The sequence below is a fragment of the Amia ocellicauda genome, chromosome 13 (genome assembly GCF_036373705.1).
Source record: "Amia ocellicauda isolate fAmiCal2 chromosome 13, fAmiCal2.hap1, whole genome shotgun sequence".
NCBI lineage: Eukaryota > Metazoa > Chordata > Actinopteri > Amiiformes > Amiidae > Amia > Amia ocellicauda.
Window position 1 is genome coordinate 4,306,436 of NC_089862.1, and position 27,486 is coordinate 4,333,921.

Here is a 27,486-nt window from a genome sequence, read left to right on the forward strand (position 1 = left end):
TGAAGAAAGTTTGCTGTGTCTCCCAGTACAGTCTCAAAAGCATGAAGGTGGGAGAGTTACGAATTTTGCAATGTACGGTGAAGATTTTGAGGTTTCCTAGTCTTCGATCACGGAGATCCGATGTGTGATTTAAGTGTCCCCGCAGTTTTCTTGAGCACTATATAATCTCCCGGTGGACATGTACATCCTGTCAGAATGGCCGAGTGGTCTAAGGCGCCAGACTCAAGGTGTTGTTCCCTCGAAGAGTGTAGAAGGGTTTTCTGGTCTCCTGATGGAGGCGTGGGTTCAAATCCCACTTCTGACAGATTGATTTATAGCATCACCAATGCTAGGAATTGCAAAAGTGTTCTTTTCACACTTGTGTGTAATGCATTCTGCAGCCATTTTACATAAACATGAGCAAATGCCTGGCAGAGAGATTGCTTTTGCTGGCTGGTTAGCTCAGTTGGTTAGAGCATGGCGTTAATAACTACAAGGTCTTGGGTTCGATCCTCACATCGACCAAGGCCAATCCAAGGTGCTTGTCTGTCTAATACGAGTCCTATTATTTGAAAGTTATAGACAACACTTCCTGACGGCAAGCGTAGTAGTGCACTTAAGCAGTGGTAGGATCCACAAGACTTCATCAAGCCGTGTCAAAGTCGGCCATCTACATGCACACGGGAAAATGTTCTTTCTCTGCTTTGCTTTTCTCAGAACACTTCATTTGCATTCTGTCCTCTGATTGTTTCAACTCGTGGGCTCCTGCCAATTCTTAATTACACAGACTTGGAGAGGGAAGCAAAGCCAATGGCTTCAAGAATCAACGCAAGTTTCATGAATGGCACATCTAAGCCATGTTGCCAACCAAACATTTAGCTTTTCGTCACCTCGACTCGGTTTCATAATGTGTTGAAAGTCAAGGAATCCTGCAATTCTGTGGCCTCATTCTCAAGGCTATCATTTATAATACACCTCTCAAAAAAATAAGGGAACAAGTAATCATCACAGCATAACACCAAGTCAGATACACTTCAGGCATATCATTCTTTACAGTTAGGAAGCCTAAGCGGTTGTGAATCACTGTCTCCATTTCTGGTGCAAATGAAAGTGACAGCAGGTGCACCGGAGAGAGGCAACAGCAAGACAACCCCAAAAAGGGAATGGTTTTGCAGGTGGTGGCCACAGACGATTGCTCTCTCCTTATCCTTCCCGACTGATTCTTCTCTAGTTTTGCCTTTTGCTAGTGTCCTTGTCAGTACTGGTAATATGAGGCGCTCCCTGCAGTCCATTCAGGTTGCACAGGTAGTCCAGCTCCTCCAGTATGGCACATCCATACGTGCCGTCTGACGATTGCTCTCTCCTTATCCTTCCTGACTGATTCTTCTCTCGTTTTGCCTTTTGCTAGTGTCCTTGTCACTACTGGTAATATGAGGCGCTCCCTGCAGCCCATTCAGGTTGCACAGGTAGTCCAGCTCCTCCAGTATGGCACATCCATACGTGGCGCTTGAAGAAAGTTTGCTGTGTCTCCCAGTACAGTCTCAAAAACATGAAGGTGGGAGAGTTACGAATTTTGCAATGTACGGTGAGGATTTTGAGGTTTCCTAGACTTCGATCACGGAGATCCGATGTGTGATTTAAGTGTCCCCGCAGTTTTCTTGAGCACTATATAATCTCCCGGTGGACATGTACATCCTGTCAGAATGGCCGAGTGGTCTAAGGCGCCAGACTCAAGGTGTTGTTCCCTCGAAGAGTGTAGAAGGGTTTTCTGGTCTCCTGATGGAGGCGTGGGTTCAAATCCCACTTCTGACAGATTGATTTATAGCATCACCAATGCTAGGAACTGCAAAAGTGTTCTTTTCACACTTGTGTGAAATGCATTTTGCAGCCATTTTACATAAACATGAGCAAATGCCTGGCAGAGAGATTGCTTTTGCTGGCTGGTTAGCTCAGTTGGTTAGAGCATGGCGTTAATAACTACAAGGTCTTGGGTTCGATCCTCACATCGACCAAGGCCAATCCAAGGTGCTTGTCTGTCTAATACGAGTCCTATTATTTGAAAGTTATAGACAACACTTCCTGACGGCAAGCGTAGTAGTGCACTTAAGCAGTGGTAGGATCCACAAGACTTCATCAAGCCGTGTCAAAGTCGGCCATCTACATGCACACGGGAAAATGTTCTTTCTCTGCTTTGCTTTTCTCAGAACACTTCATTTGCATTCTGTCCTCTGATTGTTTCAACTCGTGGGCTCCTGCCAATTCTTAATTACACAGACTTGGAGAGGGAAGCAAAGCCAATGGCTTCAAGAATCAACGCAAGTTTCATGAATGGCACATCTAAGCCATGTTGCCAACCAAACATTTAGCTTTTCGTCACCTCGACTCGGTTTCATAAGTGTTGAAAATCACGGAATCCTGCAATTCTGTGGCCTCATTCTCAAGGCTATCTTCTATAATACACCACTCAAAAAAATAAGGGAACAAGTAATCATCACAGCATAACACCAAGTCAGATACACTTCAGGCATATCAATCTTTACAGTTAGGAAGCCTAAGCGGTTGTGAATCACTGTCTCCATTTTTGGTGCAATTGAAAGTGACAGCAGGTGCACCGGAGAGAGGCAACAGCAAGACAACCCCAAAAAGGGAATGGTTTTGCAGGTGGTGGCCACAGACGATTGCTCTCTCCTTATCCTTCCCGACTGATTCTTCTCTAGTTTTGCCTTTTGCTAGTGTCCTTGTCACTACTGGTATTATGAGGCGCTCCCTGCAGCCCATTCAGGTTGCACAGGTAGTCCAGCTCCTCCAGTATGGCACATCCATACATGCCGTCTGACGATTGCTCTCTCCTTATCCTTCCTGACTGATTCTTCTCTCGTTTTGCCTTTTGCTAGTGTCCTTGTCACTACTGGTAACATGAGGCGCTCCCTGCAGCCCATTCAGGTTGCACAGGTAGTCCAGCTCCTCCAGTATGGCACATCCATACGTGGCGCTTGAAGAAAGTTTGCTGTGTCTCCCAGTACAGTCTCAAAAGCATGAAGGTGGGAGAGTTATGAATTTTGCAATGTACGGTGAAGATTTTGAGGTTTCCTAGACTTCGATCACGGAGATCCGATGTGTGATTTAAGTGTCCCCGCAGTTTTCTTGAGCACTATATAATCTCCCGGTGGACACGTACATCCTGTCAGAATGGCCGAGTGGTCTAAGGCGCCAGACTCAAGGTGTTGTTCCCTCGAAGAGTGTAGAAGGGTTTTCTGGTCTCCTGATGGAGGCGTGGGTTCAAATCCCACTTCTGACAGATTGATATATAGCATCACCAATGCTAGGAACTGCAAAAGTGTTCTTTTCACACTTGTGTGAAATGCATTTTGCAGCCATTTTACATAAACATGAGCAAATGCCTGGCAGAGAGATTGCTTTTGCTGGCTGGTTAGCTCAGTTGGTTAGAGCATGGCGTTAATAACTACAAGGTCTTGGGTTCGATCCTCACATCGACCAAGGCCAATCCAAGGTGCTTGTCTGTCTAATACGAGTCCTATTATTTGAAAGTTATAGACAACACTTCCTGACGGCAAGCGTAGTAGTGCACTTAAGCAGTGGTAGGATCCACAAGACTTCATCAAGCCGTGTCAAAGTCGGCCATCTACATGCACACGGGAAAATGTTCTTTCTCTGCTTTGCTTTTCTCAGAACACTTCATTTGCATTCTGTCCTCTCATTGTTTCAACTCGTGGGCTCCTACCAATTCCTTATTACACAGAATTTGAGAGGGAAGCAAAGCCAATGGCTTCAAGAATCAACGCAAGTTTCATGAATTGCACATCTAAGCCATGTTGCCAACCAAACATTTAGCTTTTCGTCACCTCGACTCGGTTTCATAAGTGTTGAAAATCACGGAATCCTGCAATTCTGTGGCCTCATTCTCAAGGCTATCTTCTATAATACACCACTCAAAAAAATAAGGGAACAAGTAATCATCACAGCATAACACCAAGTCAGATACACTTCAGGCATATCAATCTTTACAGTTAGGAAGCCTAAGCGGTTGTGAATCACTGTCTCCATTTTTGGTGCAATTGAAAGTGACAGCAGGTGCACCGGAGAGAGGCAACAGCAAGACAACCCCAAAAAGGGAATGGTTTTGCAGGTGGTGGCCACAGACGATTGCTCTCTCCTTATCCTTCCCGACTGATTCTTCTCTAGTTTTGCCTTTTGCTAGTGTCCTTGTCACTACTGGTATTATGAGGCGCTCCCTGCAGCCCATTCAGGTTGCACAGGTAGTCCAGCTCCTCCAGTATGGCACATCCATACATGCCGTCTGACGATTGCTCTCTCCTTATCCTTCCTGACTGATTCTTCTCTCGTTTTGCCTTTTGCTAGTGTCCTTGTCACTACTGGTAACATGAGGCGCTCCCTGCAGCCCATTCAGGTTGCACAGGTAGTCCAGCTCCTCCAGTATGGCACATCCATACGTGGCGCTTGAAGAAAGTTTGCTGTGTCTCCCAGTACAGTCTCAAAAGCATGAAGGTGGGAGAGTTATGAATTTTGCAATGTACGGTGAAGATTTTGAGGTTTCCTAGACTTCGATCACGGAGATCCGATGTGTGATTTAAGTGTCCCCGCAGTTTTCTTGAGCACTATATAATCTCCCGGTGGACACGTACATCCTGTCAGAATGGCCGAGTGGTCTAAGGCGCCAGACTCAAGGTGTTGTTCCCTCGAAGAGTGTAGAAGGGTTTTCTGGTCTCCTGATGGAGGCGTGGGTTCAAATCCCACTTCTGACAGATTGATTTATAGCATCACCAATGCTAGGAACTGCAAAAGTGTTCTTTTCACACTTGTGTGAAATGCATTTTGCAGCCATTTTACATAAACATGAGCAAATGCCTGGCAGAGAGATTGCTTTTGCTGGCTGGTTAGCTCAGTTGGTTAGAGCATGGCGTTAATAACTACAAGGTCTTGGGTTCGATCCTCACATCGACCAAGGCCAATCCAAGGTGCTTGTCTGTCTAATACGAGTCCTATTATTTGAAAGTTATAGACAACACTTCCTGACGGCAAGCGTAGTAGTGCACTTAAGCAGTGGTAGGATCCACAAGACTTCATCAAGCCGTGTCAAAGTCGGCCATCTACATGCACACGGGAAAATGTTCTTTCTCTGCTTTGCTTTTCTCAGAACACTTCATTTGCATTCTGTCCTCTGATTGTTTCAACTCGTGGGCTCCTGCCAATTCTTAATTACACAGACTTGGAGAGGGAAGCAAAGCCAATGGCTTCAAGAATCAACGCAAGTTTCATGAATGGCACATCTAAGCCATGTTGCCAACCAAACATTTAGCTTTTCGTCACCTCGACTCGGTTTCATAATGTGTTGAAAGTCAAGGAATCCTGCAATTCTGTGGCCTCATTCTCAAGGCTATCATTTATAATACACCTCTCAAAAAAATAAGGGAACAAGTAATCATCACAGCATAACACCAAGTCAGATACACTTCAGGCATATCATTCTTTACAGTTAGGAAGCCTAAGCGGTTGTGAATCACTGTCTCCATTTTTGGTGCAAATGAAAGTGACAGCAGGTGCACCGGAGAGAGGCAACAGCAAGACAACCCCAAAAAGGGAATGGTTTTGCAGGTGGTGGCCACAGACGATTGCTCTCTCCTTATCCTTCCCGACTGATTCTTCTCTAGTTTTGCCTTTTGCTAGTGTCCTTGTCAGTACTGGTAATATGAGGCGCTCCCTGCAGTCCATTCAGGTTGCACAGGTAGTCCAGCTCCTCCAGTATGGCACATCCATACGTGCCGTCTGACGATTGCTCTCTCCTTATCCTTCCTGACTGATTCTTCTCTCGTTTTGCCTTTTGCTAGTGTCCTTGTCACTACTGGTAACATGAGGCGCTCCCTGCAGCCCATTCAGGTTGCACAGGTAGTCCAGCTCCTCCAGTATGGCACATCCATACGTGGCGCTTGAAGAAAGTTTGCTGTGTCTCCCAGTACAGTCTCAAAAACATGAAGGTGGGAGAGTTACGAATTTTGCAATGTACGGTGAGGATTTTGAGGTTTCCTAGACTTCGATCACGGAGATCCGATGTGTGATTTAAGTGTCCCCGCAGTTTTCTTGAGCACTATATAATCTCCCGGTGGACATGTACATCCTGTCAGAATGGCCGAGTGGTCTAAGGCGCCAGACTCAAGGTGTTGTTCCCTCGAAGAGTGTAGAAGGGTTTTCTGGTCTCCTGATGGAGGCGTGGGTTCAAATCCCACTTCTGACAGATTGATTTATAGCATCACCAATGCTAGGAACTGCAAAAGTGTTCCTTTCACACTTGTGTGAAATGCATTTTGCAGCCATTTTACATAAACATGAGCAAATGCCTGGCAGAGAGATTGCTTTTGCTGGCTGGTTAGCTCAGTTGGTTAGAGCATGGCGTTAATAACTACAAGGTCTTGGGTTCGATCCTCACATCGACCAAGGCCAATCCAAGGTGCTTGTCTGTCTAATACGAGTCCTATTATTTGAAAGTTATAGACAACACTTCCTGACGGCAAGCGTAGTAGTGCACTTAAGCAGTGGTAGGATCCACAAGACTTCATCAAGCCGTGTCAAAGTCGGCCATCTACATGCACACGGGAAAATGTTCTTTCTCTGCTTTGCTTTTCTCAGAACACTTCATTTGCATTCTGTCCTCTGATTGTTTCAACTCGTGGGCTCCTGCCAATTCTTAATTACACAGACTTGGAGAGGGAAGCAAAGCCAATGGCTTCAAGAATCAACGCAAGTTTCATGAATGGCACATCTAAGCCATGTTGCCAACCAAACATTTAGCTTTTCGTCACCTCGACTCGGTTTCATAAGTGTTGAAAATCACGGAATCCTGCAATTCTGTGGCCTCATTCTCAAGGCTATCTTCTATAATACACCACTCAAAAAAATAAGGGAACAAGTAATCATCACAGCATAACACCAAGTCAGATACACTTCAGGCATATCAATCTTTACAGTTAGGAAGCCTAAGCGGTTGTGAATCACTGTCTCCATTTTTGGTGCAATTGAAAGTGACAGCAGGTGCACCGGAGAGAGGCAACAGCAAGACAACCCCAAAAAGGGAATGGTTTTGCAGGTGGTGGCCACAGACGATTGCTCTCTCCTTATCCTTCCCGACTGATTCTTCTCTAGTTTTGCCTTTTGCTAGTGTCCTTGTCACTACTGGTATTATGAGGCGCTCCCTGCAGCCCATTCAGGTTGCACAGGTAGTCCAGCTCCTCCAGTATGGCACATCCATACATGCCGTCTGACGATTGCTCTCTCCTTATCCTTCCTGACTGATTCTTCTCTCGTTTTGCCTTTTGCTAGTGTCCTTGTCACTACTGGTAACATGAGGCGCTCCCTGCAGCCCATTCAGGTTGCACAGGTAGTCCAGCTCCTCCAGTATGGCACATCCATACGTGGCGCTTGAAGAAAGTTTGCTGTGTCTCCCAGTACAGTCTCAAAAGCATGAAGGTGGGAGAGTTATGAATTTTGCAATGTACGGTGAAGATTTTGAGGTTTCCTAGACTTCGATCACGGAGATCCGATGTGTGATTTAAGTGTCCCCGCAGTTTTCTTGAGCACTATATAATCTCCCGGTGGACACGTACATCCTGTCAGAATGGCCGAGTGGTCTAAGGCGCCAGACTCAAGGTGTTGTTCCCTCGAAGAGTGTAGAAGGGTTTTCTGGTCTCCTGATGGAGGCGTGGGTTCAAATCCCACTTCTGACAGATTGATATATAGCATCACCAATGCTAGGAACTGCAAAAGTGTTCTTTTCACACTTGTGTGAAATGCATTTTGCAGCCATTTTACATAAACATGAGCAAATGCCTGGCAGAGAGATTGCTTTTGCTGGCTGGTTAGCTCAGTTGGTTAGAGCATGGCGTTAATAACTACAAGGTCTTGGGTTCGATCCTCACATCGACCAAGGCCAATCCAAGGTGCTTGTCTGTCTAATACGAGTCCTATTATTTGAAAGTTATAGACAACACTTCCTGACGGCAAGCGTAGTAGTGCACTTAAGCAGTGGTAGGATCCACAAGACTTCATCAAGCCGTGTCAAAGTCGGCCATCTACATGCACACGGGAAAATGTTCTTTCTCTGCTTTGCTTTTCTCAGAACACTTCATTTGCATTCTGTCCTCTCATTGTTTCAACTCGTGGGCTCCTACCAATTCCTTATTACACAGAATTTGAGAGGGAAGCAAAGCCAATGGCTTCAAGAATCAACGCAAGTTTCATGAATTGCACATCTAAGCCATGTTGCCAACCAAACATTTAGCTTTTCGTCACCTCGACTCGGTTTCATAAGTGTTGAAAATCACGGAATCCTGCAATTCTGTGGCCTCATTCTCAAGGCTATCTTCTATAATACACCACTCAAAAAAATAAGGGAACAAGTAATCATCACAGCATAACACCAAGTCAGATACACTTCAGGCATATCAATCTTTACAGTTAGGAAGCCTAAGCGGTTGTGAATCACTGTCTCCATTTTTGGTGCAATTGAAAGTGACAGCAGGTGCACCGGAGAGAGGCAACAGCAAGACAACCCCAAAAAGGGAATGGTTTTGCAGGTGGTGGCCACAGACGATTGCTCTCTCCTTATCCTTCCCGACTGATTCTTCTCTAGTTTTGCCTTTTGCTAGTGTCCTTGTCACTACTGGTATTATGAGGCGCTCCCTGCAGCCCATTCAGGTTGCACAGGTAGTCCAGCTCCTCCAGTATGGCACATCCATACATGCCGTCTGACGATTGCTCTCTCCTTATCCTTCCTGACTGATTCTTCTCTCGTTTTGCCTTTTGCTAGTGTCCTTGTCACTACTGGTAACATGAGGCGCTCCCTGCAGCCCATTCAGGTTGCACAGGTAGTCCAGCTCCTCCAGTATGGCACATCCATACGTGGCGCTTGAAGAAAGTTTGCTGTGTCTCCCAGTACAGTCTCAAAAGCATGAAGGTGGGAGAGTTATGAATTTTGCAATGTACGGTGAAGATTTTGAGGTTTCCTAGACTTCGATCACGGAGATCCGATGTGTGATTTAAGTGTCCCCGCAGTTTTCTTGAGCACTATATAATCTCCCGGTGGACACGTACATCCTGTCAGAATGGCCGAGTGGTCTAAGGCGCCAGACTCAAGGTGTTGTTCCCTCGAAGAGTGTAGAAGGGTTTTCTGGTCTCCTGATGGAGGCGTGGGTTCAAATCCCACTTCTGACAGATTGATTTATAGCATCACCAATGCTAGGAACTGCAAAAGTGTTCTTTTCACACTTGTGTGAAATGCATTTTGCAGCCATTTTACATAAACATGAGCAAATGCCTGGCAGAGAGATTGCTTTTGCTGGCTGGTTAGCTCAGTTGGTTAGAGCATGGCGTTAATAACTACAAGGTCTTGGGTTCGATCCTCACATCGACCAAGGCCAATCCAAGGTGCTTGTCTGTCTAATACGAGTCCTATTATTTGAAAGTTATAGACAACACTTCCTGACGGCAAGCGTAGTAGTGCACTTAAGCAGTGGTAGGATCCACAAGACTTCATCAAGCCGTGTCAAAGTCGGCCATCTACATGCACACGGGAAAATGTTCTTTCTCTGCTTTGCTTTTCTCAGAACACTTCATTTGCATTCTGTCCTCTGATTGTTTCAACTCGTGGGCTCCTGCCAATTCTTAATTACACAGACTTGGAGAGGGAAGCAAAGCCAATGGCTTCAAGAATCAACGCAAGTTTCATGAATGGCACATCTAAGCCATGTTGCCAACCAAACATTTAGCTTTTCGTCACCTCGACTCGGTTTCATAAGTGTTGAAAATCACGGAATCCTGCAATTCTGTGGCCTCATTCTCAAGGCTATCTTCTATAATACACCACTCAAAAAAATAAGGGAACAAGTAATCATCACAGCATAACACCAAGTCAGATACACTTCAGGCATATCAATCTTTACAGTTAGGAAGCCTAAGCGGTTGTGAATCACTGTCTCCATTTTTGGTGCAATTGAAAGTGACAGCAGGTGCACCGGAGAGAGGCAACAGCAAGACAACCCCAAAAAGGGAATGGTTTTGCAGGTGGTGGCCACAGACGATTGCTCTCTCCTTATCCTTCCCGACTGATTCTTCTCTAGTTTTGCCTTTTGCTAGTGTCCTTGTCACTACTGGTATTATGAGGCGCTCCCTGCAGCCCATTCAGGTTGCACAGGTAGTCCAGCTCCTCCAGTATGGCACATCCATACATGCCGTCTGACGATTGCTCTCTCCTTATCCTTCCTGACTGATTCTTCTCTCGTTTTGCCTTTTGCTAGTGTCCTTGTCACTACTGGTAACATGAGGCGCTCCCTGCAGCCCATTCAGGTTGCACAGGTAGTCCAGCTCCTCCAGTATGGCACATCCATACGTGGCGCTTGAAGAAAGTTTGCTGTGTCTCCCAGTACAGTCTCAAAAGCATGAAGGTGGGAGAGTTATGAATTTTGCAATGTACGGTGAAGATTTTGAGGTTTCCTAGACTTCGATCACGGAGATCCGATGTGTGATTTAAGTGTCCCCGCAGTTTTCTTGAGCACTATATAATCTCCCGGTGGACACGTACATCCTGTCAGAATGGCCGAGTGGTCTAAGGCGCCAGACTCAAGGTGTTGTTCCCTCGAAGAGTGTAGAAGGGTTTTCTGGTCTCCTGATGGAGGCGTGGGTTCAAATCCCACTTCTGACAGATTGATATATAGCATCACCAATGCTAGGAACTGCAAAAGTGTTCTTTTCACACTTGTGTGAAATGCATTTTTCAGCCATTTTACATAAACATGAGCAAATGCCTGGCAGAGAGATTGCTTTTGCTGGCTGGTTAGCTCAGTTGGTTAGAGCATGGCGTTAATAACTACAAGGTCTTGGGTTCGATCCTCACATCGACCAAGGCCAATCCAAGGTGCTTGTCTGTCTAATACGAGTCCTATTATTTGAAAGTTATAGACAACACTTCCTGACGGCAAGCGTAGTAGTGCACTTAAGCAGTGGTAGGATCCACAAGACTTCATCAAGCCGTGTCAAAGTCGGCCATCTACATGCACACGGGAAAATGTTCTTTCTCTGCTTTGCTTTTCTCAGAACACTTCATTTGCATTCTGTCCTCTGATTGTTTCAACTCGTGGGCTCCTGCCAATTCTTAATTACACAGACTTGGAGAGGGAAGCAAAGCCAATGGCTTCAAGAATCAACGCAAGTTTCATGAATGGCACATCTAAGCCATGTTGCCAACCAAACATTTAGCTTTTCGTCACCTCGACTCGGTTTCATAATGTGTTGAAAGTCAAGGAATCCTGCAATTCTGTGGCCTCATTCTCAAGGCTATCATTTATAATACACCTCTCAAAAAAATAAGGGAACAAGTAATCATCACAGCATAACACCAAGTCAGATACACTTCAGGCATATCATTCTTTACAGTTAGGAAGCCTAAGCGGTTGTGAATCACTGTCTCCATTTTTGGTGCAAATGAAAGTGACAGCAGGTGCACCGGAGAGAGGCAACAGCAAGACAACCCCAAAAAGGGAATGGTTTTGCAGGTGGTGGCCACAGACGATTGCTCTCTCCTTATCCTTCCCGACTGATTCTTCTCTAGTTTTGCCTTTTGCTAGTGTCCTTGTCACTACTGGTAATATGAGGCGCTCCCTGCAGTCCATTCAGGTTGCACAGGTAGTCCAGCTCCTCCAGTATGGCACATCCATACATGCCGTCTGACGATTGCTCTCTCCTTATCCTTCCTGACTGATTCTTCTCTCGTTTTGCCTTTTGCTAGTGTCCTTGTCACTACTGGTAATATGAGGCGCTCCCTGCAGCCCATTCAGGTTGCACAGGTAGTCCAGCTCCTCCAGTATGGCACATCCATACGTGGCGCTTGAAGAAAGTTTGCTGTGTCTCCCAGTACAGTCTCAAAAACATGAAGGTGGGAGAGTTACGAATTTTGCAATGTACGGTGAAGATTTTGAGGTTTCCTAGACTTCGATCACGGAGATCGGATGTGTGATTTAAGTGTCCCCGCAGTTTTCTTGAGCACTATATAATCTCCCGGTGGACATGTACATCCTGTCAGAATGGCCGAGTGGTCTAAGGCGCCAGACTCAAGGTGTTGTTCCCTCGAAGAGTGTAGAAGGGTTTTCTGGTCTCCTGATGGAGGCGTGGGTTCAAATCCCACTTCTGACAGATTGATTTATAGCATCACCGATGCTAGGAATTGCAAAAGTGTTCTTTTCACACTTGTGTGTAATGCATTTTGCAGCCATTTTACATAAACATGAGCAAATGCCTGGCAGAGAGATTGCTTTTGCTGGCTGGTTAGCTGAGTTGGTTAGAGCATGGCGTTAATAACTACAAGGTCTTGGGTTCGATCCTCACATCGACCAAGGCCAATCCAAGGTGCTCGTCTGTCTAGTACGAGTCCTATTTTTTGAAAGTTATAGACGACACTCCCTGAAGGCAAGCGTAGTAGTGCACTTAAGCAGTGGTAGGATCCACAAGACTTCATCAAGCCGTGTCAAAGTCGGCAATCTACATGCACACGGGAAAATGTCCTTTCTCTGCTTTGCTTTTCTCAGAACACTTCATTTGCATTCTGTCCTCTCATTGTTTCAACTCGTGGGCTCCTACCAATTCCTTATTACACAGAATTTGAGAGGGAAGCAAAGCCAATGACTTCAAGAATCAACGCAAGTTTCATGAATTGCACATCTAAGCCATGTTGCCAACCAAACATTTAGCTTTTCGTCACCTCGACTCGGTTTCATAAGTGTTGAAAATCACGGAATCCTGCAATTCTGTGGCCTCATTCTCAAGGCTATCTTCTATAATACACCTCTCAAAAAAATAAGGGAACAAGTAATCATCACAGCATAACACCAAGTCAGATACACTTCAGGCATATCAATCTTTACAGTTAGGAAGCCTAAGCGGTTGTGAATCACTGTCTCCATTTTTGGTGCAATTGAAAGTGACAGCAGGTGCACCGGAGAGAGGCAACAGCAAGACAACCCCAAAAAGGGAATGGTTTTGCAGGTGGTGGCCACAGACGATTGCTCTCTCCTTATCCTTCCCGACTGATTCTTCTCTCGTTTTGCCTTTTGCTAGTGTCCTTGTCACTACTGGTATTATGAGGCGCTCCCTGCAGCCCATTCAGGTTGCACAGGTAGTCCAGCTCCTCCAGTATGGCACATCAATACGTGCCGTCTGACGATTGCTCTCTCCTTATCCTTCCTGACTGATTCTTCTCTCGTTTTGCCTTTTGCTAGTGTCCTTGTCACTACTGGTAATATGAGGCGCTCCCTGCAGCCTATTCAGGTTGCACAGGTAGTCCGGCTCCTCCAGTATGGCACATCCATACGTGGCGCTTGAAGAAAGTTTGCTGTGTCTCACAGTACAGTCTCAAAAGCATGAAGGTGGGAGAGTTACGAATTTTGCATTGTACGGTGAAGATTTTGAGGTTTCCTAGACTTCGATCACGGAGATCCGATGTGTGATTTAAGTGTCCCCGCAGTTTTCTTCAGCACTATTTAATCTCCCGGTGGACATGTACCTCCTGTCAGAATGGCCGAGCGGTCTAAGGCGCCAGACTCAAGGTGTTGTTCCCTTGAAGAGTGTAGAAGGGTTTTCTGGTCTCCTGATGGAGGCGTGGGTTCAAATCCCACTTCTGACAGATTGGTTTATAGCATCACCAATGCTAGGAATTGCAAAAGTGTTCTTTTCACACTTGTGTGTAATGCATTTTGCAGCCATTTTACATAAACATGAGCAAATGCCTGGCAGAGAGATTGCTTTTGCTGGCTGGTTAGCTGAGTTGGTTAGAGCATGGCGTTAATAACTACAAGGTCTTGGGTTCGATCCTCACATTGACAAAGGCCAATCCAAGGTGCTCGTCTGCCTAGTTCAAGTCCTGTTTTTTGAAAGTTATAGACGACACTCCCTGAAGGCAAGCGTAGTAGTGCACTTAAGCAGTGGTAGGATCCACAAGACTTCATCAAGCCGTGTCAATGTCAGCCATCTACATGCACATGGGAAAATGTCCTTTCTCTGCATTGCTTTTCTCAGAACACTTCATTTGCATTCTGTCCTCTGATTGTTTCAACTCGTGGGCTCCTACCAATTCCTTATTACACAGACTTGGAGAGGGAAGCAAAGCCAGTGGCTTCAAGAATCAACGCAAGTTTCATGAATGGCACATCTAAGCCATGTTGCCAACCAGACATTTAGCTGTTGGTCACCTCGACTCGGTTTCATAAGTGTTGAAAGTCACGGAATCCTGCAATTCCGTTGCCTCATTCTCAAGGCTATCTTCTATAATACACCACTCAAAAAAATAAGGGAACAAGTAATCATCACAGCATAACACCAAGTCAGATACACTTCAGGCATATCAATCTTTACAGTTAGGAAGCCTAAGTGGTTGTGAATCACTGTCTCCATTTTTGGTGCAAATGAAAGTGACAGCAGGTGCACCGGAGAGAGGCAACAGCAGGACAACCCCAAAAAGGGAATGGTTTTGCAGGTGGTGGCCACAGACGATTGCTCTCTCCTTATCCTTCCTGACTGATTCTTCTCTCGTTTTGCCTTTTGCTAGTGTCCTTGTAACTACTGGTAATATGAGGCACTCCCTGCAGCCCATTCAGGTTACACAGGTAGTCCAGCTCCTCCAGTATGGCACATCCATACGTGGCGCTTGAAGAAAGTTTGCTGTGTCTCCCAGTACAGTCTCAAAAGCATGAAGGTGGGAGAGTTACGAATTTTGCAATGTACGGTGAAGATTTTGAGGTTTCCTAGACTTCGATCACGGAGATCCGATGTGTGATTTAAGTGTCCCCGCAGTTTTCTTCAGCACTATTTAATCTCCCGGTGGACACGTACCTCCTGTCAGAATGGCCGAGCGGTCTAAGGCGCCAGACTCAAGGTGTTGTTCCCTTGAAGAGTGTAGAAGGGTTTTCTGGTCTCCTGATGGAGGCGTGGGTTCAAATCCCACTTCTGACAGATTGGTTTATAGCATCACCAATGCTAGGAATTGCAAAAGTGTTCTTTTCACACTTGTGTGTAATGCATTTTGCAGCCATTTTACATAAACATGAGCAAATGCCTGGCAGAGAGATTGCTTTTGCTGGCTGGTTAGCTGAGTTGGTTAGAGCATGGCGTTAATAACTACAAGATCTTGGGTTCGATCCTCACATCGACCCAGGCCAATCCAAGGTGCTCGTCTGCCTAGTTCGAGTCCTATTTTTTGAAAGTTATAGACGACACTCCCTGAAGGCAAGCGTAGTAGTGCACTTAAGCAGTGGTAGGATCCTCAAGACTTCATCAAGCCGTGTCAAAGTCGGTCATCTACATGCACACGGGAAAATGTCCTTTCTCTGCTTTGCTTTTCTCAGAACACTTCATTTGCATTCTGTCCTCTGATTGTTTCAACTCGTGGGCTCCTGCCAATTCTTAATTACACAGACTTGGAGAGGGAAGCAAAGCCAATGGCTTCAAGAATCAACACAAGTGTCATGAATGGCACATCTAAGCCATGTTGCCAACCAAACATTTAGCTTTTCGTCACCTCGACTCGGTTTCATAAGTGTTGAAAGTCACGGAATCCCGCAATTCTGTGGCCTCATTCTCAAGGCTATCTTCTATAATACACCACTCAAAAAAATAAGGGAACAAGTAATCATCACAGCATAACACCAAGTCAGTTACACTTCAGGCATATTAATCTGTACAGTTAGGAAGCCTAAGCGGTTGTGAATCACTGTCTCCTTTTTTGGTGCAAATGAAAGTGACAGCAGGTGCACCGGAGAGAGGAAACAGCAAGACCACCCCAATAAGGGAATGGTTTTGCAGGTGGTGGCCACGGACGATTGCTCTCTCCTTATCCTTCCTGACTGATTCTTCTCTAGTTTTGCCTTTTGCTAGTGTCCTTGTCACTACTGGTATTATGAGGTGCTCCCTGCAGCCCAATTAATGTAGAGTAGGAAGTCCAGCTCCTCCAGGATGTCACATCCATACGTGCTATCAGAAGAACCAGAAGGACCAGTATCTGCTTCTTTGTGCGAGGAGGAACAGGAGGAAACAGACTCTATGAGGGTAGCATGAGGGCCCGTCATCCTCTAGTGGGACCTGTGCTCACAGCCCAGCACCGTGCAGCTCGATTGGTATTCGTGAAAGAGTCTGGAGGCACCGTGGTGAACGTCATTCTGCCTGCAACATCATCCAGCATGACCGGTTTGGCTGCTGGTTTGGAGAGAAACACAAAGTGCCCTCTGTGTATTCACTATGCAACCATCAACAACTCTGACCTGGTCATATATACGTCCCAGGGCATCATCCTGTGTCTGGTCCATAGCGAAATCGGAAAACCTGTTGAAGGTGGGATCCAGTATTGGGCCTTCCACGGGAAGAAGGAGAGAGGAGGTGAGTCCCAGAACTCGTTCCTTCCCCTGGGTCCAACAGGGTACTGTTGGCTGCTACACGACTGGAGTCAGAGGGAAGGCTGTCCCTGCCCCGCTCATCACCTGCAGTCACTAATGGTGATCGGTCCCAAGAGACATGTCCCAATTGTGCCCCAGCCAAATCAGACAATGAGAGCCTAGGAAATTTAATATTGGACAGAAATTCAGAGCAGCCGCAACACCGGGCAGTACGTTCAAAGATGATGAAGAAAGCCTCTGGGTCGTCCTCCGGTCCCATCTTTGGAACCTGCAGACCTGCCCAAGCTGGGTTTGCTGCGGCCACAGCAGGGTTAGGTGCAGGAGTTGGTACTTGAAGTTGCTGGACAAGCGTCTCGAGAGTTTGTTGTTTTTGAGCCTGCAGCTTCACCACTGGGGCCAACAACTGTTCCACTGGAGACGCCTCCATAGCTGTCCTTCCGGGTACAGAGTTCAGGGTAAGTATGTCACAAAGCTTCCCCACATTGGCCACCAATTGTAAATGCCGGACACAATAAACGGAGAGAGTCTCGGGTTCCGGCGGTGTCCGAGCTTTATTGGGGTTCACAATAGTCCAACAGAAAAAAACACAAAAAGGGGAAAACAAGGCAAAACCAGCACACAAAACATCCACATAAACAGGGTGCTCCGGGCAGTCAGAGGTAGGATCACCAGTCCTCCTTCTCAATGGTTAGCTGTCTCCCTCGGGGAAGGAGAGGGATTAAATAGATGAAGCACACCTGCCAATGACGTCACAGTCGCCTCAGTGCTCATTGCATGCAGCCGTGAGCTCACAAGCTGTCTGCGAAGCAGCGGACAACACGGCTGCAACACATGAGCACCTAATTAGTGTGCGTCAGCAGCAGCCATGCCGTGACAGACAGCGTCCTGCCAAAATCACAATAAGATGTATAAAAGTACAGAAAAACAAAATGTAATAAACTATAAATGATCTTTAATACATAGAACTAAAGAAAATAGGTTTAGTGTTTACAGATTCCTTTTTGGAAATACAATGACATGCATTACAAATGAGTATTTACATTTTATTTACAGCTGGTGCTCATGTGTCACTGTGCCCCTCAGGCTGTGGCAGGTGGTGACATATTGGGCAGCCAGGGAGGCTGTGTGTCCCTCCTCCAGGAGGACTGACCATTTTAATTTTTTCTCAGTTTTGTCAAAGGTAGGGTGGCATTCATTATTTTGTTAAGGAATGTGTCCCTTATTTTGGGCATATTTATTGCATTGCAGGAGGAAGTGCAACTCTCTCTCTCTGTCTCTTTCTCTCTCTGTGTGCGTCCGTCTGTCACTGGAGGCGTTTGTCGTCCCCGTCCAGTGACTCCCTCTTAACTCCCCCGGCCCCCTGGAGCGTGACCTACAGCCGAAGGGAGCGCCTGAGGGCTGGTTGGAAGCATCTTGGACTCGGGTTCCTCTTCATCACCAGAAGGGGGAGCCGGAGTAGATTCCTGCAGAGATTGACACTTGTTTTTTTGTTTCAGTAGAAACAGTGCGGAGGCGACCCTAATCCTGGTGGGGGGAGGTGTTTAAAAAAAAAAAGTTTTATCTTCTTCATAATGACATTATCCTTCAAGAAAAGACAAAGGGCATCAGATGATCAATACGTTAATACATCTCTTATAATCTCTCTTTAAAATACCAACTATTACAATGTTAACCATACATAAACAAAACAACCTATGCTTTTGTTTTTAATGTTGCTAGATCTCACAGTGATAAAATAAGGAAGATATGGTTTAACCAAAGTTGATAAAACATTTCTTGGCAGAGCGCAAACAGAGGACATGTAAATAGGCTGACATTAAATTAAAGATAAGATTCTAAATAAGCTATCTTTTCTCTTCAGTCATGATGAGGAAAAATTAATAACTTGAATAATTTCATTCAGAATGACAAAGTTGCTCAATGTAAGCGCATTTTTCAGAGTAACGTTAGCACAGCTTCCTACAAATTGTCTGATAGATAAGATTAAAAAAGAAATCAGCTATCGGCTATGTTACAAATGAGAATTATACTATTAATATTGTACATTTATGATCATTATGTTTGTAGTTTGGATATGTCGATAATATATTTGACAGTAAATGGGTTTTATACGTTGTGTCCAAAAAAACAAAACAAAAACCCATCCCAATTTGCGTTACGTGATCGGGACCACTCCGTGGACCACAGTGCCGAGGTCCGGACCACTCAGTCGCTGTGATCCAGACCTTGGACCAAAAAATGCTACAACCCCTACTGCTCCGCTGTGTCAGTTGTTGCTGTAACTGAATCACAAAACTGGGTTTTGATGTGCTCCCCACGTGCGTGTTTACAACGTCACTGAAGAAAAAAAACATTGAATCTGGAACACTGACGAGAATTGGAAGAAGCCGTGGCTGTGGCTAACTGTGTCTGTGAGTAGTATAGATGGCAGCATCACTTATTTTGACAGCCGGAAGTCCCGCCCTCCCTATGTACCTTTGAACTGGAACTCCTCTCTCCTTCCCAGCACCACCCTGGGTTACCCTTTGACCCTCCCTCCTTATGTACCATTGAACCGGAACTCCTCTCTCCTTCCCAGCACCCCCCAGGGTTACCATTTGACCCTCCCTTGTCAGCCATCTTGGATGATATCAGCCATTTTGGCTGATATCGACCATTTGTAAGGTCATAGGTCATCTGGTAAGATGGTAGCCATTTTGTTAGGGTGACATCCATCATGGTGAATGTCCAAGGGCACCTCACCCTGCTGGTGTGGAGGTGTAATGTTTAATAGCATAAACTGTGTTTTTAAGGTTATATTGTTTTATGTTACTGTGTTGGTAAATTAAAAAATAAGAAAATTAAAGTTTAATATATTTTAGGTTATATTGTTTTATGATACTGTTTAAGTAAATAAAAAGAGAATAAGAAAAGTTTTAAATACATATATATATTTAAAGTTATATTGTTTTATGATACTGTTTTAGTAAATAAAAAGAGAATAAAAGTTTTAAATACAGATATATATATATATATATATATATATATATATATATATATATTTTAGTTTATATTGTTTTATGATACTGTTTTAGTGAATTAAAAAATAAGAAAAATTAAAGTTTAATATATATATACATATATATATATATATATATATATATATATATATATATATATATATATATATATATATATATAACAATAGGTTATATTGTTTTATGATTCGTTTTAGTAAATTAAAAAATAAGAAAAATAAACGTTGTATATATATTTAAGGTTATACTGTTTTATGATACTGTTTTAGTAAATTAAAAAAGAAACATGAATATTTACCCAGAGTGGGATTTGAACCCACATGTGTTTTTAGTTTATATGTTTTATGATTAGGCTTAGGATGATACTGTGTTGGCAAAATAAAAAGGTAAGAAAAAATCAATTAAGAAATGTATAGACTTACATATATTGCATGTCATTACATATATATTTAAGCAAACACTGATAAACACACATACCTATATCTCTTTAGTTTATATTTATCAATAGACAATAGAGAACAACAGTGAAATGTATAGAATTATTTCTGTACATTTTGACCAGTCCTGTACTTATTATATTTGTTACATTAGTGAATGCTCAAACGTAGCCTTAACATGTATCATATTTAAGAATATACTGCATTTCATTCCATTACACACACACACACAAACATATATATATCTTGTTAGGTTTTATTTATCAATAGACACTAAAGACATGCACACCACTTTTCTTACAGAGACACAGTGAAGCACTATTTGTGAATACTCATATGTAATAAATAATATATGTATATATGATTTGTTTGTGCTCAAATGTATAGAATTAATAAAATACACACACACACACACACACACACACACACACAATGGTGACTTTTATTGTGACAAACAAGCATTTTACAACATGGAACATAGTCAGAAGTAGAAAAAGATACTCCATGAAATGTTGTATAGATACTTGTAATCATTAATTTCTGGTTCACAACACCAACATTGGACAGAAAGAAACACTGACCTGTACGGAGTCATGTCATTTCCAGCATATTCCATATATATTCTATTAAGTCTTTCACTCTTGGCTTCTTTTTCAAAGTTATACCAGGTTCTGGCGACAAAGTACATAACTTATATAACTTCTAGGAATAATCTGCAAACTACATAGTGAAAATGCAATCAGTCTTCAGGAAACACACACAGCAGACTGAAATAAGCACAACGTCATATTTATATGAACCAAAACTGCATTCTACTAAACCCTGAAACTCTGAAAAATCACTACAAACTCTATGTTTTGTAAAATGGCTTATTTCACAGACACAGAAACAAATAGGCTCACCCTCAACATATTCCAACACTTACAAAAATTATGATGTAAACTTAAAGGTTTACCAGTAGTACAGGGGTATTATTAATCTATTCATGCAACTTTTAGACACTTGTCTAATACAGAGCTAACAACTGCATTGATAACAGGTAGCAGGGCTTTGACAATGCTGTGCAGTGGGGTTTAAAATGACTTTGTAGGCCAGGGCTTCAAAACCTTACCCCATTTTAACATTGTCAAATTAGCCTCCAACCCCTAAAATACTAAGACTATGTTTTTTGTATCATATGTATCATGTTGTATTACTATGTACATTAATGTGGTTTATAATTTTGATTTAATTTGACATAATTGTATCATATTTTTAAATACAAATTCATATATATAAATAACAAATACTATATAATAATAGTAATAATAATGCAAAAACATATTAAGCAATCATATTTTTACTTACAAAATAATATATATAAAATAACAATATAATAATTTAATAATAATAATAATAATTTAAAAACATATTAAACAAAACTCACCCTGACTTTGTCACAACCTCAGGATGGGGAACCTCTGCTGTAGACCCTCATCCACTCTGTCAACAGTTTGTAGGTGACATGTGCAGAAACATGAAAACTCAGTCTTGGTGGGGTGTTTCTGTCCAGTGGTCTGATCTGATACAACTTTCTACTACATTTCATATTCTATTAAAATAGAACAAATTAGTAGTTCATAAAAAAGTGTTAAATCTGCTACTCTTATGAGTGTCTCTACAGCCCCTCATTGCTCCCTTGCATTACAGAGCATGACACGTGCTCTTCACATTGAAATTCACATTCATGTTGATGTAGGACTCGTCAACACAAAACTGTACAAAAATACATGAAATACGTAAACAATACAAACATTAAGAACAGAAACCACTTTCAATCTGACATTTCACAGTATAGAAATTAAATAAGTTTGAATTACCTCATGGTTTTCCTCAGGCTCGGAGCCAGGCCCCATGTTGCCATCAGCGTCAGAAGCTGAGCGCTCTGTGTAAGATTCAGAATAACGTTCAGCTGTGTGCGGTGGAGAGGGGAAATGGCGATGCAGAGCAGGCAGAGTGTCTGTGAGACGGGTCTCTGTCCTGCTTGTCCTGCAGAGCCTCTCTTATCTGAAATGGCACTGGACACAACCAAAGCAGCAACGTCCCACAGGCAACAGGTCCTTAAGAGAGAACACTGTCAAATTTAACATTCAATAAAAGTCCACAGTTTTGACCATTTTCAGTTGAATTAATCCTCCGCATCAAATGCATTGAGACCATACACAGCTTTCAGATGCCTTGTACTTTAAGATATGTTGTATATTTAGGCTACCCTGTTATTGCTTGAATAAAATGTTATTTTAAGAGAGCAGTAAGAAAAAGGGGGAACAAAGATATATAATTCAATTAATAATTTTAAGCACTCTTGCTATTAGAAATAACTAAGATGAAGGCCTAAACTGGCTATCTAGTAACTGTTTAAAAAATAAATGGTTTTCCGTGAGTGTGCTAAAGAAATGAACTTCTCATTTCTGTCATTACAGTGAACTAACTAGAATACGTACAGCATACACCTAACAATTGCTAAGAATTAAATGCTTTTCTTTATGAAATGTAAGATTAGTGCTCAAAATAATTAGACATCTATATTTCTACCTGGGCTTGATTATGTTGACAGTTTATGGCTGTGCTTTGCCATTAATCCAGATTTCACCTTGTTCTCTATGGGTTGGTTTCAGAGCATGATTAGCACTAGTTTAAGTACATTACTCAGAATATGTCACTCACCATTGTTTGGTATACAAAATGATTTAGCCTGAAGGACAATAAAGCATTGGTATATAGTACTATACTAGGCTAGCAAAAGTAATTTACCCATGTACATAAACAACCTACAGTCTGAATTCAACCTTCTTGGCTCTGTCTCACATGTACCAACTTTTAAAATCTCAATTTGACTTACTAGTAAAAGTTACAAAGTGAGAGGGATTTAACCATAGACAAAGAACAATAGGTTGCATATGCAACCCCGGTTATCTGAGAAATGAAGGACTGCCCAAGGGGGAGGGGTTTTCAGCGTGCATCGCTGGAACGCATCGAAGACTTTTGTCTATCAAAGCTGCCATTGGCCCTTGTGCCCGTCACTCAAACAGGACCCTTCCACTTCCTGTTTGTATAAAAGGTGACGTCTGCAAAAGGACTTCCTCTTTTTGCTGGGAGCTTGAACTCCCGCGCGAGCTTGCAACCCTTGGGCAGTGCTTCTTTTCTCAGATAACCGGGGTTTCATACGCAACCTATCGTTATCTTTCGAGTCAGAAGCACTGCCCAAGGGGGAGGGGTTACAGTATAACCAAACCGTCGCAAGGGAGGAGGCAGCGAGCTGGTAAGAGAGCCTGCCCCGAGGCGAACCTACTAGGAGCCGTACCAACTCTATGATAGAACCACAGGGGCCCCTTGGGCCACATCTGTGCTGCTCAGACGCGAAGACCACAGTCACGCTGAACTGGGAAGAAATAAGCAATGGTGTATCCACAGGCAACAAGACCTTGTGCCTACCATGAAGCCTAGTAATAGCAGCCTCCTGCTCTACTAGCAGGGCTAGGAGCAGGGCCAATACCCAGACCACACCATATAAGCACAGGGCGTAGTGTCGCAGCCCGTGCTCAACATACAGCGGGCTAACCAGACTAGATAGCCACTGCTGGATAGTTCAATTATGAATAATGGAACAATATACACAGTGGACCAACAAGAACCAACTCAAGTGCCTTCCGCTGGACACCACAGCAGTGGCCTCAGTACTAGCATAGCTAGGGCGGGGCCACAGACTGCTGGCAAAGGAACTATATACATAGCGAAGCACAAGTGCCCTCGCTAACAACAGGAGCAGTTGTCCATGCTAAACTTAATAAGGAGCGGACAAGCTCAACTGTATATTCTAAAGAACTATATACACTGCGGGGCGCAGGAGCCAGTTCATGCACCACACACAAGACACAGGAGCAGGTTACCCACTGCGGCAGCTAGCGGCAACAGATGCTCTACTGATGTCAATAAATGAACTATATACACAACGGGGCACAAGAGCAAACTCAAAGCCTACTGCTGAATACAGCAGCAGCGGCCCTCAGCACAGCTAGTATAGCTAGGGAGGGGCCAAGGCCTGCTGACAAAGGAACTATGTACAATGGCGGGGTACACGTGTAAAAAACACATGCACTCCCACCTATAGAATGAACTGTATACAAGTCACAGTCCGGTAGGAAGGGATAACGGTTCTGCATTGCTTTTCCCAAGCATGCTCAACAGGGGCAGACAGGGATAGAAAAGCCAGGAGCCAGTGCCTAACAGGCTACTGCGACTCAGCTGAAGCCAACACCGGATTCCCAATAGAAGGAACTGGGCCTGTCACGTCCAGCCTGTAGAACCGAACAAAGGTGTGCGGTGAGACCCAACTCGCAGCCGCACAGATGTCTGCCAGTGGGGCGCCTTGGAAAAAGGGCCCACGACGTGGCTACACCTTGAGTCGAGTAGGCCAGCAGGTGTTCAGGCACTGGGGCTCCAGTTGACTCATAAGCCGTGGTAATGGTGTCCACAATCCAGTGCGAGAGGCGCTGCTTTGAAAGCGCCCGGCCACAAACAATTGGTCCGAGCATCGAATGTCCTTGGTGCGCTTCAAATAGCACCTGAGAGCCCGCAGCAGGCACAACAGGTGTAGCCTACTCTCCTCCTCCGAAGAGAAGGGTGGAGGATGGAAAGCCATTAACTCAATAGGCCTGTTGATATGGAAAGGAGACATATCCTTCGGGAGGAATGCAGGATTAGGCCAAAGTGTAACCCTGGAACCATCTCCTGCAAAACGCACACACACAGGGTGAACAGACAGGGCATGTAACTTGCTCACACGTTTTGCTGACGTGATTGCCAGCAAAAACGCCGTCTTCAGTGACGCAAACCTTAAGTCATATGAGCAAGGGCTCAAATGGGGCCTTGGAAAGCGCGTCCAGCACTACATCAAGGCGCCATGCGGGCAAAGAAGGAGCGCGGGTAGGCCTCTGCCTGCGTGCACCTTTCAGAAACTGCGCTGCTAAAAAATGAGGGCCCGGAGGCTCGCCATCAATCCTGACATGACATGAGGAGAGGGCGGCTAAATAAACCTTGAGCAGCCAGTAGGGCACAGATCTGGTCCATCCTGGAGCAGCATCTCGCCCCCTGTCTTTCAGGACGTGACTAGGACCCCCGGTCCCTGACAGAGGGGGCAGATCACGTCACCACTCCAAGCCGGTAGCATGCGGTGGCCACACGTGGCACAGCAGCGGGGACGGGAGGAGAAGGAACGGGGTCTCTCCATACCGTCAATACCACGCTCGTGCACTGCAACGTACGCGCGCAGCGAGCACTCCGGTCAGCCATCACCTTTTATACAAACAGGAAGTGGAAGGGTCCTGTTTGAGTGACGGGCACAAGGGCCAATGGCAGCTTTGATAGACAAAAGTCTTTGATGCGTTCCAGCGATGCACGCTGAAAACCCCTCCCCCTTGGGAAGTCCTTCTTTTCTCAGATAACCGGGGTTGCATATGCAACCTATCATTCTTTGTCTATGGTTAAATCCCTCTCACTTTGTAACTTTTACTAGTAAGTCAAATTGAGATTTTAAAAGTTGGTACATGTGAGACAGAGCCAAGAAGGTTGAATTCAGACTGTAGGTTGTTTATGTACATGGGTAAATTACTTTTGCTAGCCTAGGCTAAATCATTTTGTATACCAAACAATGGTGAGTGACATATTCTGAGTAATGTACTTAAACTAGTGCTAATCATGCTCTGAAACCAACCCATAGAGAACAAGGTGAAATCTGGATTAATGGCAAAGCACAGCCATAAACTGTCAACATAATCAAGCCCAGGTAGAAATATAGATGTCTAATTATTTTGAGCACTAATCTTACATTTCATAAAGAAAAGCATTTAATTCTTAGCAATTGTTAGGTGTATGCTGTACGTATTCCAGTTAGTTCACTGTAATGACAGAAATGAGAAGTTCATTTCTTTAGCACACTCACGGAAAACCATTTATTTTTTAAACAGTTACTAGATAGCCAGTTTAGGCCTTCATCTTAGTTATTTCTAATAGCAAGAGTGCTTAAAATTATTAATTGAATTATATATCTTTGTTCCCCCTTTTTCTTACTGCTCTCTTAAAATAACATTTTATTCAAGCAATAACAGGGTAGCCTAAATATACAACATATCTTAAAGTACAAGGCATCTGAAAGCTGTGTATGGTCTCAATGCATTTGATGCGGAGGATTAATTCAACTGAAAATGGTCAAAACTGTGGACTTTTATTGAATGTTAAATTTGACAGTGTTCTCTCTTAAGGACCTGTTGCCTGTGGGACGTTGCTGCTTTGGTTGTGTCCAGTGCCATTTCAGATAAGAGAGGCTCTGCAGGACAAGCAGGACAGAGACCCGTCTCACAGACACTCTGCCTGCTCTGCATCTCCATTTCCCCTCTCCACCGCACACAGCTGAACGTTATTCTGAATCTTACACAGAGCGCTCAGCTTCTGACGCTGATGGCAACATGGGGCCTGGCTCCGAGCCTGAGGAAAACCATGAGGTAATTCAAACTTATTTAATTTCTATACTGTGAAATGTCAGATTGAAAGTGGTTTCTGTTCTTAATGTTTGTATTGTTTACGTATTTCATGTATTTTTGTACAGTTTTGTGTTGACGAGTCCTACATCAACATGAATGTGAATTTCAATGTGAAGAGCACGTGTCATGCTCTGTAATGCAAGGGAGCAATGAGGGGCTGTAGAGACACTCATAAGAGTAGCAGATTTAACACTTTTTTATGAACTACTAATTTGTTCTATTTTAATAGAATATGAAATGTAGTAGAAAGTTGTATCAGATCAGACCACTGGACAGAAACACCCCACCAAGACTGAGTTTTCATGTTTCTGCACATGTCACCTACAAACTGTTGACAGAGTGGATGAGGGTCTACAGCAGAGGTTCCCCATCCTGAGGTTGTGACAAAGTCAGGGTGAGTTTTGTTTAATATGTTTTTAAATTATTATTATTATTATTATTAAATTATTATATTGTTATTTTATATATATTATTTTGTAAGTAAAAATATGATTGCTTAATATGTTTTTGCATTATTATTACTATTATTATATAGTATTTGTTATTTATATATATGAATTTGTAATTAAAAATATGATACAATTATGTCAAATTAAATCAAAATTATAAACCACATTAATGTACATAGTAATACAACATGATACATATGATACAAAAAACATGTCTTAGTATTTTAGGGGTTGGAGGCTAATTTGACAATGTTAAAATGGGGTAAGGTTTTGAAGCCCTGGCCTACAAAGTCATTTTAAACCCCACTGCACAGCATTGTCAAAGCCCTGCTACCCGTTATCAATGCAGTTGTTAGCTCTGTATTAGACAAGTGTCTAAAAGTTGCATGAATAGATTAATAATACCCCTGTACTACTGGTAAACCTTTAAGTTTACATCATAATTTTTGTAAGTGTTGGAATATGTTGAGGGTGAGCCTATTTGTTTCTGTGTCTGTGAAATAAGCCATTTTACAAAACATAGAGTTTGTAGTGATTTTTCAGAGTTTCAGGGTTTAGTAGAA

General features: G+C 43.6%; 11 non-coding genes across 11 annotated transcripts; all 11 read left to right on the forward strand.

The window, feature by feature from the left end:
- Nucleotides 1-189: 189 nt before the first annotated feature.
- On the forward strand, nucleotides 190-304 carry trnal-caa (transfer RNA leucine (anticodon CAA)). Its single transcript has 2 exons — nucleotides 190-227; nucleotides 259-304. It is a non-coding gene; the product is annotated as a tRNA-Leu (tRNA).
- A 1,372-nt stretch (nucleotides 305-1,676) lies between these two features.
- trnal-caa (transfer RNA leucine (anticodon CAA)) lies at nucleotides 1,677-1,791 on the forward strand. Its single transcript has 2 exons — nucleotides 1,677-1,714; nucleotides 1,746-1,791. It is a non-coding gene; the product is annotated as a tRNA-Leu (tRNA).
- A 1,371-nt stretch (nucleotides 1,792-3,162) lies between these two features.
- trnal-caa (transfer RNA leucine (anticodon CAA)) lies at nucleotides 3,163-3,277 on the forward strand. The gene is made up of 2 exons: nucleotides 3,163-3,200; nucleotides 3,232-3,277. It is a non-coding gene; the product is annotated as a tRNA-Leu (tRNA).
- Nucleotides 3,278-4,648: 1,371 nt separating this feature from the next.
- trnal-caa (transfer RNA leucine (anticodon CAA)) lies at nucleotides 4,649-4,763 on the forward strand. The gene is made up of 2 exons: nucleotides 4,649-4,686; nucleotides 4,718-4,763. It is a non-coding gene; the product is annotated as a tRNA-Leu (tRNA).
- Nucleotides 4,764-6,135: 1,372 nt separating this feature from the next.
- Nucleotides 6,136-6,250, forward strand: trnal-caa (transfer RNA leucine (anticodon CAA)). Its single transcript has 2 exons — nucleotides 6,136-6,173; nucleotides 6,205-6,250. It is a non-coding gene; the product is annotated as a tRNA-Leu (tRNA).
- A 1,371-nt stretch (nucleotides 6,251-7,621) lies between these two features.
- On the forward strand, nucleotides 7,622-7,736 carry trnal-caa (transfer RNA leucine (anticodon CAA)). Its single transcript has 2 exons — nucleotides 7,622-7,659; nucleotides 7,691-7,736. It is a non-coding gene; the product is annotated as a tRNA-Leu (tRNA).
- Nucleotides 7,737-9,107: 1,371 nt separating this feature from the next.
- On the forward strand, nucleotides 9,108-9,222 carry trnal-caa (transfer RNA leucine (anticodon CAA)). Its single transcript has 2 exons — nucleotides 9,108-9,145; nucleotides 9,177-9,222. It is a non-coding gene; the product is annotated as a tRNA-Leu (tRNA).
- A 1,371-nt stretch (nucleotides 9,223-10,593) lies between these two features.
- On the forward strand, nucleotides 10,594-10,708 carry trnal-caa (transfer RNA leucine (anticodon CAA)). The gene is made up of 2 exons: nucleotides 10,594-10,631; nucleotides 10,663-10,708. It is a non-coding gene; the product is annotated as a tRNA-Leu (tRNA).
- Nucleotides 10,709-12,080: 1,372 nt separating this feature from the next.
- Nucleotides 12,081-12,195, forward strand: trnal-caa (transfer RNA leucine (anticodon CAA)). Its single transcript has 2 exons — nucleotides 12,081-12,118; nucleotides 12,150-12,195. It is a non-coding gene; the product is annotated as a tRNA-Leu (tRNA).
- A 1,371-nt stretch (nucleotides 12,196-13,566) lies between these two features.
- On the forward strand, nucleotides 13,567-13,681 carry trnal-caa (transfer RNA leucine (anticodon CAA)). Its single transcript has 2 exons — nucleotides 13,567-13,604; nucleotides 13,636-13,681. It is a non-coding gene; the product is annotated as a tRNA-Leu (tRNA).
- A 1,210-nt stretch (nucleotides 13,682-14,891) lies between these two features.
- On the forward strand, nucleotides 14,892-15,006 carry trnal-caa (transfer RNA leucine (anticodon CAA)). Its single transcript has 2 exons — nucleotides 14,892-14,929; nucleotides 14,961-15,006. It is a non-coding gene; the product is annotated as a tRNA-Leu (tRNA).
- The last annotated feature ends 12,480 nt before the right edge of the window (nucleotides 15,007-27,486 follow it).